Source organism: Nannospalax galili, unplaced genomic scaffold (genome assembly GCF_000622305.1).
Source record: "Nannospalax galili isolate Female #2095 unplaced genomic scaffold, S.galili_v1.0 scaffold2324, whole genome shotgun sequence".
Taxonomy (NCBI): domain Eukaryota; kingdom Metazoa; phylum Chordata; class Mammalia; order Rodentia; family Spalacidae; genus Nannospalax; species Nannospalax galili.
Genome location: NW_008351545.1, coordinates 184,828 through 195,707, shown reverse-complemented (window position 1 = coordinate 195,707; position 10,880 = coordinate 184,828). Strand labels below are relative to the sequence as shown.

General features: G+C 44.5%; 1 pseudogene; it reads right to left on the bottom strand.

Moving 5' to 3' along the window:
• Positions 1-617: 617 nt before the first annotated feature.
• On the bottom strand, positions 618-3,575 carry LOC108491565 (annotated as a pseudogene).
• Positions 3,576-10,880: the final 7,305 nt, after the last annotated feature.

The following is a 10,880-nucleotide window of genomic DNA, read 5'->3' as shown; positions in this document are numbered from 1 at the left end:
AAGCTGCGGATATGGCTGTAAGATTTAGAAGGGCAGAGAAAGAATAGAGTTTAGGTAAAAGACAAGAGCCAGACCTTCAGCAGACTGAACAGGATTCATTCTTAGTTCAGTGAAGGTGTCACAGCTTTTCTGAGGACAAGCAAGCTGTGCAAAGGTGGGAGGGGTTAGGGCGAATCTTGTATAACTGGAAACAAAGGCAGCACAGGCTGCTGCAGAACAGAGACGCTGTTTAGCTCACCTGTGGCTAGTTGAATGGCTGGCTGATATCGAGGGCGCAAAGAACAGCAGAGAGACATCCTGGCAAGAGAAGCTGGATTTTCTGGCTTCCTGCAGCTGTGGCATTCAATCAGGCTCAAGATAGGGATGTGACTATTAACAGTGGGGCTAGGGCAAGACATTCTCTCAGGGAACTTCTGGTTTCAATCAACGGCCAATCACAGAAAACTTGACAAATGTAATTAAGATTTAAGTTTCTTTTATCACAGAAACAAAAGCATCTCACTGGCTTTCTCTGTTAGGGGACTCAACTATAGTTGTCTTCTTGGGGACAAAGTAAGCAACAGTACACATGCTAACTTGCTAGAAGTCCAACTTCAGGAATTTTGCCCTCTCTGGAGCTAATTCGATTTGGCTGTGGGATGAACTTTCCAATGCTGGATGAGGTTGCAGTGGTGGGTGAAGTTCTTACCACACTGTTCACAATCATAAGGTCTCTCTCCAGTGTGAAATTTCTGATGTTTAAGGAGGACAGAAAGCTGACTAAAATTCTTAGTGCGCTGACTGCACTCGTAAGGCTTTTCCCCAGTGTGTATTCTTAGGTGATGGAAAAGCCCAGCATTCTGGCTGAAGGCTTTGCCACAAATGCTGCACTGGTAGGGCTTCTCCCCAGTGTGGAGTCGCTGGTGCTGGACCAGGCCTGACCTCTGGCTGAAGGCCCTCCCAACGCCTTACATCTATAGGATTTCCTGCCTGTGTGTGTTCTCTGGTGCTCGGTAAGAATGGAATTCTGGGTGAAGCCTTTTCCGCATTCTGCACAGATATAGGGTCTCTTTGCTGACAAACTTAACCATCGCTTTTCCAACCTGCCCTCATGGTCACTGGTAGCTCTACATTCAGGGACCTGAGTAATTTCACCACTCAGTTTTCAGGAACTTCTGTCGGGAGCCGCTAATCATGCAGCTGTGTCAGGCTTGTTTACTGAGTGTGTGTTATGCACACCAGTATCTAATCTGCCTTATTAGGAGGAATATGTTTATATGGAGAGCCTCACAACACCTGCAATAGTGGAAGCCTTTGGTCTGACTGCTTCCTGACCCTCAGATACAGTCCTGATTGGCTCCGTGTGACGGTCTGATTGTGGGATGGATCTGATGAGGGTATATATTGTGGGATGACAAAGAATAAAGAGGGAGAGTGAGAGAAGCTTGAACCTCACCTTGGTGTCTGTGTCATCTTTCCTCGGCTCTGCTGGACGGAGTCGTGGCTTGCGGCAAACTTCTACAAGAGATTTCATGTCTTTAGAAATCTTTGTAGCTGACCGCATGCCAAGTCTCATCTTTGATATCTGAAATGAAAGTGGAGAACACGAATGCTACTTTTCAAAAGAAAAAAGAAGCAGGAGAGCGAGGGGAAGCAGCACCACGTGTTCTGTTTACCTTCCTCCCCTGAAACAATCACGCCCAGATTTCTGGGAAAAGATGCCTCATATTATAACTGCTTGTTAACTGTCACTCAGGCAACACTCCTTGAGTGGGGACTCACAGGCACTTTGTTCATCACCGGCTCCTCCCTGCCCAGGACCATGTCTTGTATACAGCAGACACTAAACAAATGTGATAAAGTGACTAACATTCAGAGAATGAGCAAGTTCTCCGAGGAAGTTCTACTCCTTACCAGTCTCCTGAACCTGGCACACTTCTCTCAGGTTACACTGCAGCTGCCCTTCCATGGTTTGGAACTGTGCATGAGAAGACTTGTGGACTGCTCCTGGAGTTGCCTTCTCCTTTACAAACTCATCCTGTTCCTGAGTGTGGCTTGAGACCTGGTGGAAAGTTAGAGCAATTAGGACTCCAGTATCAGAGAGGATACTGCAAGAAACATGAATTTGATAAAAGAAAAAAACAAAAAAACAAAACAAACAAACAAAAAAACAGGACAGGCATAGTGAGGTACACCTTTAGTTCCCACACTCAGGAGGCAAAGGCAGGCAGATCTCTGTGAGATCCAGACCAGCTTGGTCTACATAGCAAGTTCCAGGCCAGTGGGATTTCAGGGAGACCTTGACTTGAAATGACCAAAAATAAATAAATAAATAAATAAATAAATAAATAAATAAATAAATGATAAAGAGGGTACAACAGACTGAGTCAAGCAGAAATACCCTCTCTTTCCCCATTCTTTTTGTACTGAAACCCCGTAAGTACTGTATTAGCTATTACAAAATGCCTGGTGCAAACAACTTGAAGATTTGTTTTGGTTCACAGTTTCAGGGGCTTCAGTCTAAGGTAACGCCTCAGTGTGTGTGGGTAGAACAACACTAGTGGGAATACATGGCTGAGGAGAGTTGTTCACCTCATGGTTAAAAGAATGCACAGAGCTTGACAAGAAGATGCCAGGATATGCCCAAACAACCTGCCTCCTAGTGATGGACTACCTCCAGTGAGGTTCCCACCACTTAGTTTCCAGAACCTCCCAAAATAGCCACCAGATTGGGATCAAGTCCCCAACATGTATAAGCCTTTTGTGGGGCACTGCATATCCAACCATAACAGATTCAAATCCCTGTTTTTCCATCTTCACACCACTTGTCCCTGCTCATCCATTTCTTTCTCCAAGTCCTCCAGAACAGACACTGCCTCATCACTGTTCATAGGGCAGTGCTCTTTTACCCAGGCCTGCAGTTCCTCAGGCAGAATGGTCAGTGTACTGGATAGCTTTAGTGTCAACTTGACACACCTGGGTTGAGGGAGCCTCAGTTGGGGAATTTCCTCTATTGGACTGGCCTGTGGCCATGTCTGAAGGGCATAATCTTGATGAGTGATGTGGGAGGGCCCAGCCCACTGTGCGTGGTGCCACCCCTGGGCAGGTGGGCCTGCGTTGCATAAGAAAGCAGACTGAGCAGGGATCAGGGGAGCAAGCCAGTAAGCAGCATTCCTCTATGGCCTGTGCTCCAGCTCCTGTCTCCAGGTTCCTGCCCTGAGTTCCTACCTTGCGATCCCTGATAAACTGTGACCCATGAGATGTAAGCTAAATAAACCCTTTCCTCCCCAAGTTGGTTGTGGTCAGAGTGTTTTGTCACAGCAATGGAGAGAACAAACTAAGACAGGAACTGCTCCTTGGTGTGGGCCTCAGGCTGCAGCCACTGATGGCAGAGCTCCTGGAGTCTTCAAAGAGCCTCCTGAAGCCCAGGGTTCTCCTGAGGGCAGAGCTGCCTGAAACGTCTATGGAAGAGCTCTCTTTGACGGTTCTTCTTCATCTCCTGGATTCCTGTCCACAGACATGGCCCTTCTCCATTACGTTCACTTTCAGAAGTCCTTGTGTATTTCTATAGTCTCTAGGGCCAAGGCTGTGGCCATTTTAGGTTTAACTACAGGAAGAAAAAAAATCTAGTCTGTGGGGTCCTAAAGGCCCAGCCTTGCCAAGATGGCGCCAAGAGGAAGTTACTGGGGCGTGGCCTGACTTGTTTTGAAGATCATAGGATTGGATGCCTCCATAAGGGCTCCTGCCTGCATACATGCATGCATTGACCTTTAAGCTGATTGGAGAACTATGAGGGGTGGGGGAATTATAAGCACCCTGCCCTGCTGCAATAAATGAGTTCATGCTTGACTAGACCCCCATTGCGTCTGATTGCTCCCCTTGCTGTGGGTGGCAGGGGCTGGTGAACGGCACCCTTACTCATCCCCAGTCATCCTGTGTGGGGGTCGTAGGCTTGAACCCCCCGCACTAGTCTTGCTTTTGCTCCCTTAATTATTCCTTTCAAAAACCCTGAGATCTAAAAAACAGTTTGCAGAGGAAAAAAATAAATACACAAATTCAGAAAATCTAATCACAACCAGGCACAGGGGTATTTATACCAAAATCAGTTACTTTTTATGAATGCATAATGGTAAGGGCATAAAGCACTGACGCAGGTAACATGGGAAGGAAAAGCAAACAACATAAACTATTCCCGTTTACTAAAGAGCACTGTCTTGATCAACCTGAATGAAATAGCTCAATTCAAGTAAGGTATAGTGGTTTCCATTTGAATAGCAAGATGTTAAGAGTCATAGTAAGATTTTAGTTGACTGGAGTTAAGCACTTTGGGCTCATGTGGTCACAGATCACACATGAATCAAGAAAAAAGCAGTAAGCACTCAGGCAAATGAATCAGAAATTCACTGAGTGTAGTAGTCTTAACTCAGTTGTTAAAAGGAAGGAACGATTTATTCTAGAGCTTTAAAACAAATAGAATATGGGCTTTTTCTTTATGTTTAATTTCCTGGAAATTGTTTCTTTTTCAAGCTCTGAAAGAGGAGAAAATAGGGAATTTCTTATAAAATGGAATTTTTGCTAAAAAAAATCAACCATATATGACCATTTAAAGCTTAAGACAATCATAACCATGAGCATAATGAATGAAGGCAATGTTCTAGAATGAAAGCAAGCATGTAAATAAGGAGTAAATTTCTAAGTACCATTTTTGGGTGCAGCCTTTCTTTCCTTTTTTTTTTTTGATCAAAACTCTCAATGAGGAGTACTTTATGCTAGGATCTGGAATACACATCCACATACATAAGTGTGTATGCATATGTGAGCCACACACAACTGAAATACCCATTTCACAAAAGAGTATATATCTGTCCTTTTTTATTTTTTTTTGTAGAGCTGGAGATGGAACCCAGGGCCTTGCATATGCCAGACAAGCACTCTATAAGTGAGCTACATACCCAGCATAAGACTGCATTATTACATATATAACACACTTTTAAAATCCTATTTTTGTAAAAACAAAACAAAAAACCCTGGTCAAAACCCCCCAAATACATTTATGACCTATAAATGGATATAACATTATTTTAAAGTAGTTTAGCACCTGGAGTGGTGCTGCATGCTTATAATTCAAATACATTTGGGAGGTGGAGGCAGGAGGATCAGGAGTTTAAGGCCAGCCTCAGCTACCAAGTGTGAAGCCAGCATGATCTACATGGCACTCTGTCTCAAATAAATAAATAAATAAATAAATAAATAAATAAAATAGTTTTAAGTAATACTGCAATTCACTATAGACATAAGTACATTATTTTTAGATGTTGACGTGTACCCTTGAATAAGGGTAGGTATTTGCACTACAGCTGAACACTGCTCACACAATTACTAGAAGTCAAATTTAGTTTGCCAATATTGGTGGTTTATTAAGAGGACAGGGAAAACTGGGATGGGCCAATATCCTTTGGGGCAACCTGGAAACAATCCTCTCTAAAATTTTTCACATCTTTGGCTTGGTTCACGTCCAGGAAGAGCAAAGATTTTTTTACTCTAAAGATGAGCTTTACGTTCATAGTTTTGCTTTGTTTTTGCCTGTGGCTGTTGCTGTTTGAAATAGGGTCTCACTGTGTTGTCAAGACTGGATTCAAACACAGGGGGGTCAAGTGATCCTTATGCCTCAGTTTTCCAGTAGCCAGGTGTTGGGGACCCCTGTTTGTGAAGTAGTAGTCTCTCCATGTCCGGACAGCCCATGGGCTCGGTTTCATATGCAGAAGACTCCTTTTCATCAGGGTACCTTCCCGTTGCTGTTTGAAATAGGGTCTCACTGTGTTGTCAAGACTGGATTCAAACACAGGGGGGTCAAGTGATCCTTATGCCTCAGTTTTCCAGTAGCCAGGTGTTGGGGACCCCTGTTTGTGAAGTAGTAGTCTCTCCATGTCCGGACAGCCCATGGGCTCGGTTTCATATGCAGAAGACTCCTTTTCATCAGGGTACCTTCCCGGCATCTTCCTGACTTGTCTTTTGAAGTAGCCAGTAGCTGCCACAGAAACATGGCCTCTGGCTCTGGAAATTCCTGTGTGATTTTTCTGGCAGCCTGGCAGTCTGGCAGGAGCCCACTTCCATATGTAAATAGGGCATCTCACAAAGTACCTATCAGCTAAAGCTTTTACCACTACCCCCATGGTATAAAATGTCCTGGTTTTCTCTCAATATTGGAGCTGGATCACTAGGAGCTAGGAGCTGAAACACTGAGACTTGGAGCCGAGCTGAGTCACTGAATAAAGAGCTGTAACATGGGTTGAGCTGAATCCTGTGTCTCACTGCCTATGATCCAGTCTCTCCGGGGGGCGATATCCTTCCATCATCGACTCACAGAAACCTAGCTTTAGTCGCCTCGTACCTCTCCTCGTGACCCGGCAGCTGACGGGTCCCGAACTTAGAGAGAGAGTACACGGGTGAAATTAGGGCAGAACTCGGCCGGGCAAGCCCCAGCAGCAGAAGCCTCAGAAACGCAGAGAAGCAGCGGAGCAGAGAGCCAGCAACGCGGAGCAGAAGCGCCCATGGGGCCGCTGCCTTTCCAGGTGTGCGCAGGGGACTTGCGCCACGCTAGCGCGAGACCTTCAGCACCTCAGCAGCGGACAGCGACGCGGTGCGCGACCAGACCCGCCACCTCTCCAGGTGTGCGCAGGGGGCCGGCGCCACGAGATCCCTGTGCACCCCATAGCCGGGACTAAGGGCCCATGTGCTAAGTTTATGTTTGTCCTCCATTGTTCTTGGTTATGACTCATCGCCCTTCTGACCACATTATCTTTTTGTGTGAAAAGTTTTCACATAAACTCAAATCAGGCATGGTGGCTCACACCTGTAATTCCAGCACTTGGGAAATGGAGGCAGGAGGATTTCAGTGAGTTCAAGGCCAGCCTTGACTACATAGTGAACTTCAGGCCAGTTTTAAAAGAAAAACAAACAAGCAAACAAAGTCACCTGTTCATAGTATCCATTCTCTTAGCAAATACTTATTCAAGAGCTACTAGTATTAGGACTACAGCTGAAAACAGAACAAAGCCCCCAGTCTCACGGTTTAATTCTAATAATGAGGACAATGGCCTTTATAGTGCTTTTGGTGTATAGGAACCCATGTAATCAAGACAACCATGAGTGAAGTATTATCGGTACTCTCATATTGCAGAGGAGACAATTGAGACACGAGTTCAAGTCACTTGTCCAAGGTTTCACAGGTAATAAGTGCTGACTCAAATTCAATAAATTGGAGTACAGAATTCATCTCTTTCCCATCATGGCGAAATATATAATCACTCACTTGGGAGGCAGAGGTAGGAGGCTTGGGAAAGTGGGTCACCATGGAGCAGACTAAGAATCTGTCTGAAAATAATAAAGCAGAGTCTCAATCTTTACGAGAAGGGAAGAAGGGGACAGGACAAGGAAAGAGGTGACTGGAGTCAAGTGGTGATAAGTGGATTAGAGAAAGTAAAGGTAAAGAATATAGGGAAGAAAGGGGAAGAAGCTTCCAGTTTGATATGTCACAGCCTGGGAAGTCTTGATAATAGCTGAGCAAAGTGAGGAGCAAATCACATGACCACCTGGGGAAAAATTGTGAACAAAGGCTTGCAGGTGAGCGAATCCCTAGATTCTCCAAGAAACAGAGCTAGAGAAATGATGTGGCTGGCTGGAACAGAGAAAGCAAAAATGGGAAGTAGTAGGAACTAGGACAAGAGGGTTGGCAACACCCTGTCTTAAGTGTTCTCTATCCATTCCAGTCTGTTCCTCTTCCAGCTTTTACATTATGTACTGTGTAAGCCCCACCACTTTACCAGAAGCCACAACTATCTGCATTGCTGTTTGTCTTCAGTTATTTTTAAATCCAGAGTGCAGAGAAAGACACAATTCTTTCACTAAGGCCTACTTCCCATAAATAAAATGTTAAAGACTGGAGTGTTTTCAAGTATTTCCTAAAGCCCTACACCCAATGGATACAAACCCACATTTTTCCTATTTATCTAAGCCGAAAGTAGAAGGTGGTAGAGAACACAGGCAGATCTGGAATTCTTAGTGACCTTGAGCAAGCTAATTGTTTTCTTGAGCTCCAATCTAATGTATGAAATAAAGACAGTAGCAGATACCTTGCAAAGTTGTTGAGACTATTAAATAAAATGTATATAAAGTGTGGCACAATAAACATAAGCCGATGTACAATTTCGGCACAAAACTGGCCGAATTAATTGCTAACTTCTCTCAGGTTCAGACAATCATCACTTCCATTTGCCAAAGAGCATGCTGAGTGGGTAAGTGGGAAACACGAATACACAAACGAAATGGCTGTTTCATTAGGTTTGCAGACATTCTGACAACCCTCTCTTCAGATTTATACTTTTATGTTATCTTAAATCCTAACTAGAAACACAAGGCTATAGAGATTCAAGAAGCGTACTAGATTCAAGTGTTAGAAGTAACTTCCTGGGTTGGGGCTGAAAAACCAAAAGACAGAGTGCAAAGTCAGCACAGTGCAAGTTTCAAGAAAGCTGACTGGGATTCAAATTCCCTGATGTGACTCCAGGACCAACACCCTGTTCAGCTGTTATTACATGACTTCTCGGGCAGGCTGGGGTGAGTGACTCTGCACAGCGACGGAGCTTGCGTCATCAAACTATTTCCGTGTACGTGTGTGCACCTGTGTGCACAGGCCGAGCTGAGCGTCTCCCTCCACAGCCCGCCACCTTGGTTTGTGAGGCGGGGTCACCGAACCTAAAGCCCACCAGTTCAACAAGACTGAAAGGGGTGCTGGTGCGTCCCCGGAGCCTCTGGTCCCCACCTTCCCTAGCGGGGGTTACAGGCCGGTGCGACCACGCCGGCTTTTCATGTGGGTTCCGGGGATCCAGAATCAGGTCCTTGGGCACACAGCTGCCTCCGAAGGCCTTGGGTGGCGCATCTCACCGAGGAGAAGTAGCCCAGAAAGCCTTGACAACCACAGGTCGAGGAAAAAGAACTGCCAGAAGCCGGAAGTGTGCCTCAAAAATCAGCATCCGTGGAGCAGCACTTCCTGGAAAAAATTCTGTCTCTGCAGATTCTAAATGAATATTATGTTTGGAGAGTCTACCCTCTTGGGTGCTCTCTGCTTTGGAGTCAATTTTCCAGTCTCAGTCTCACTTTCTAAAATAGGAAATACATAATGAAATTGATGCTTTAAAAATGCTTATTTATTTATATTTATATGTATGAATGTTTGGCCTACATGTATGTAGGTGAACCTGTGCTTGCATTTCCCCTTGGAGATGAAGACAGAGCATTGGATAACCTGGAATTGAAATTACAGATGGTTCTTAGCTGCCATGTTGGTTCTGGTAACAGAATCCAGGTCCTTTGAAAGGGGCGTCCAGTGCTCTTAACCACTGAACCATTGCTCCAGCCCCCAAATACTCATTTTTAAAACTTTATGGTACGTGAAATTTTAATATAAGTAAAAGTAGAACAGAAATGAAACCATGATGAAATGGTAAACTTCTGAGGGAATATTTATTTATTTTATAGGTGTGCTCGCACAGCAATCAATCAATGTCTCTATGGTGGGTTGACTGAAAATATTCTCCATAGGCTCCAAGTATTTGAACACTTCATCCACAATTGGTGGTGCAGTTTTCAGAGGTTTGGAAGGTGTGGCCTTGCTGGAGGAAATATGTCTGGCTTTGGGAGATCATAGCCTTAGCCCACTTGGAGTTGCTCTTTCTGCTTTCTGTGTTTGCTTGAAGATGTGAGCTCTGGGCTTTCTGCTCTCACTGACTACTGCCATGCCTCCTCCACCATGATAGACTCTCCCTTTGGACTCATAAGCCCAATAAACTGTTTTATAAATTGCCTTGGTCATGGTGTTTTATCACAGACACAGAAAAGTAACTAATACAGTTTCTTCAGTTCAAAAATTAAAGAAAATATAGGGGCATGTTGGTGCATGCCTTTAATCCCAGCACTCGAGAGGCAAAGGCAGGAAGATCTCTGTGAGTTCAAGGCCAACCTGGTCTACATAGTGATTTCCAGGCAAAAAAATAGTGCTAAAAAGGTAAAATAGAGGTATCATAAATAATCTATGTAATGCTTACTAAAGTGGAATTGGGGATCATCTTTACCACCTTTAATCCTAGCACATGGAAGGAAGAGGCAGGTAGATGTTTATGAAATTAAGCAAGTTCTGGGTCAACTGGGGCTACAGGGAGATCTGTCCCCAAAAACAAATTTTCAAAAAAGGGACTGGAGAGATGGCTAAGAGGTTAAGAGTGCTGATTACTCTTGCAGAGGACCCAAGTTCAGTTCCCAGCACCCACATCAGGCAGATCACTGCCTGTAATTCCAGCTCCAGGGTATCTGATACTCTCTTCTGGATTCACATGTATAAACCCACATTCACATGTACACAACAAATTTTCAAAAAAGGGACTGGAGAGATGGCTAAGAGGTTAAGAGTGCTGATTACTCTTGCAGAGGACCCAAGTTCAGTTCCCAGCACCCACATCAGGCAGATCACTGCCTGTAATTCCAGCTCCAGGGTATCTGATACTCTCTTCTGGATTCACATGTATAAACCCACATTCACATGTACACATAAAAATAAAATCTTTTTTAAAAAAAGAAGAAAGGGTTCTTTTAAGTGTATGAGTGTATCACCTCCATGTGTGTAAGTGCACCATGTCATCCAATGCCTACAGAAATCAGAAGAGGGCGTTGGATTCCCCTGGAACTGGAGTTATGGACGGTTGTTATCCACCATGTGAGTGCTGGGAATCGAACCCATGTCCTCTGCAAGAGCAGCCACTACTCGTAACCACTGAGCCATCTCTCCAGCCCCAAGTAAAATCTTTTTAAAAACAGAAATTACTATGTGCTCTAATATTTATTCGAGA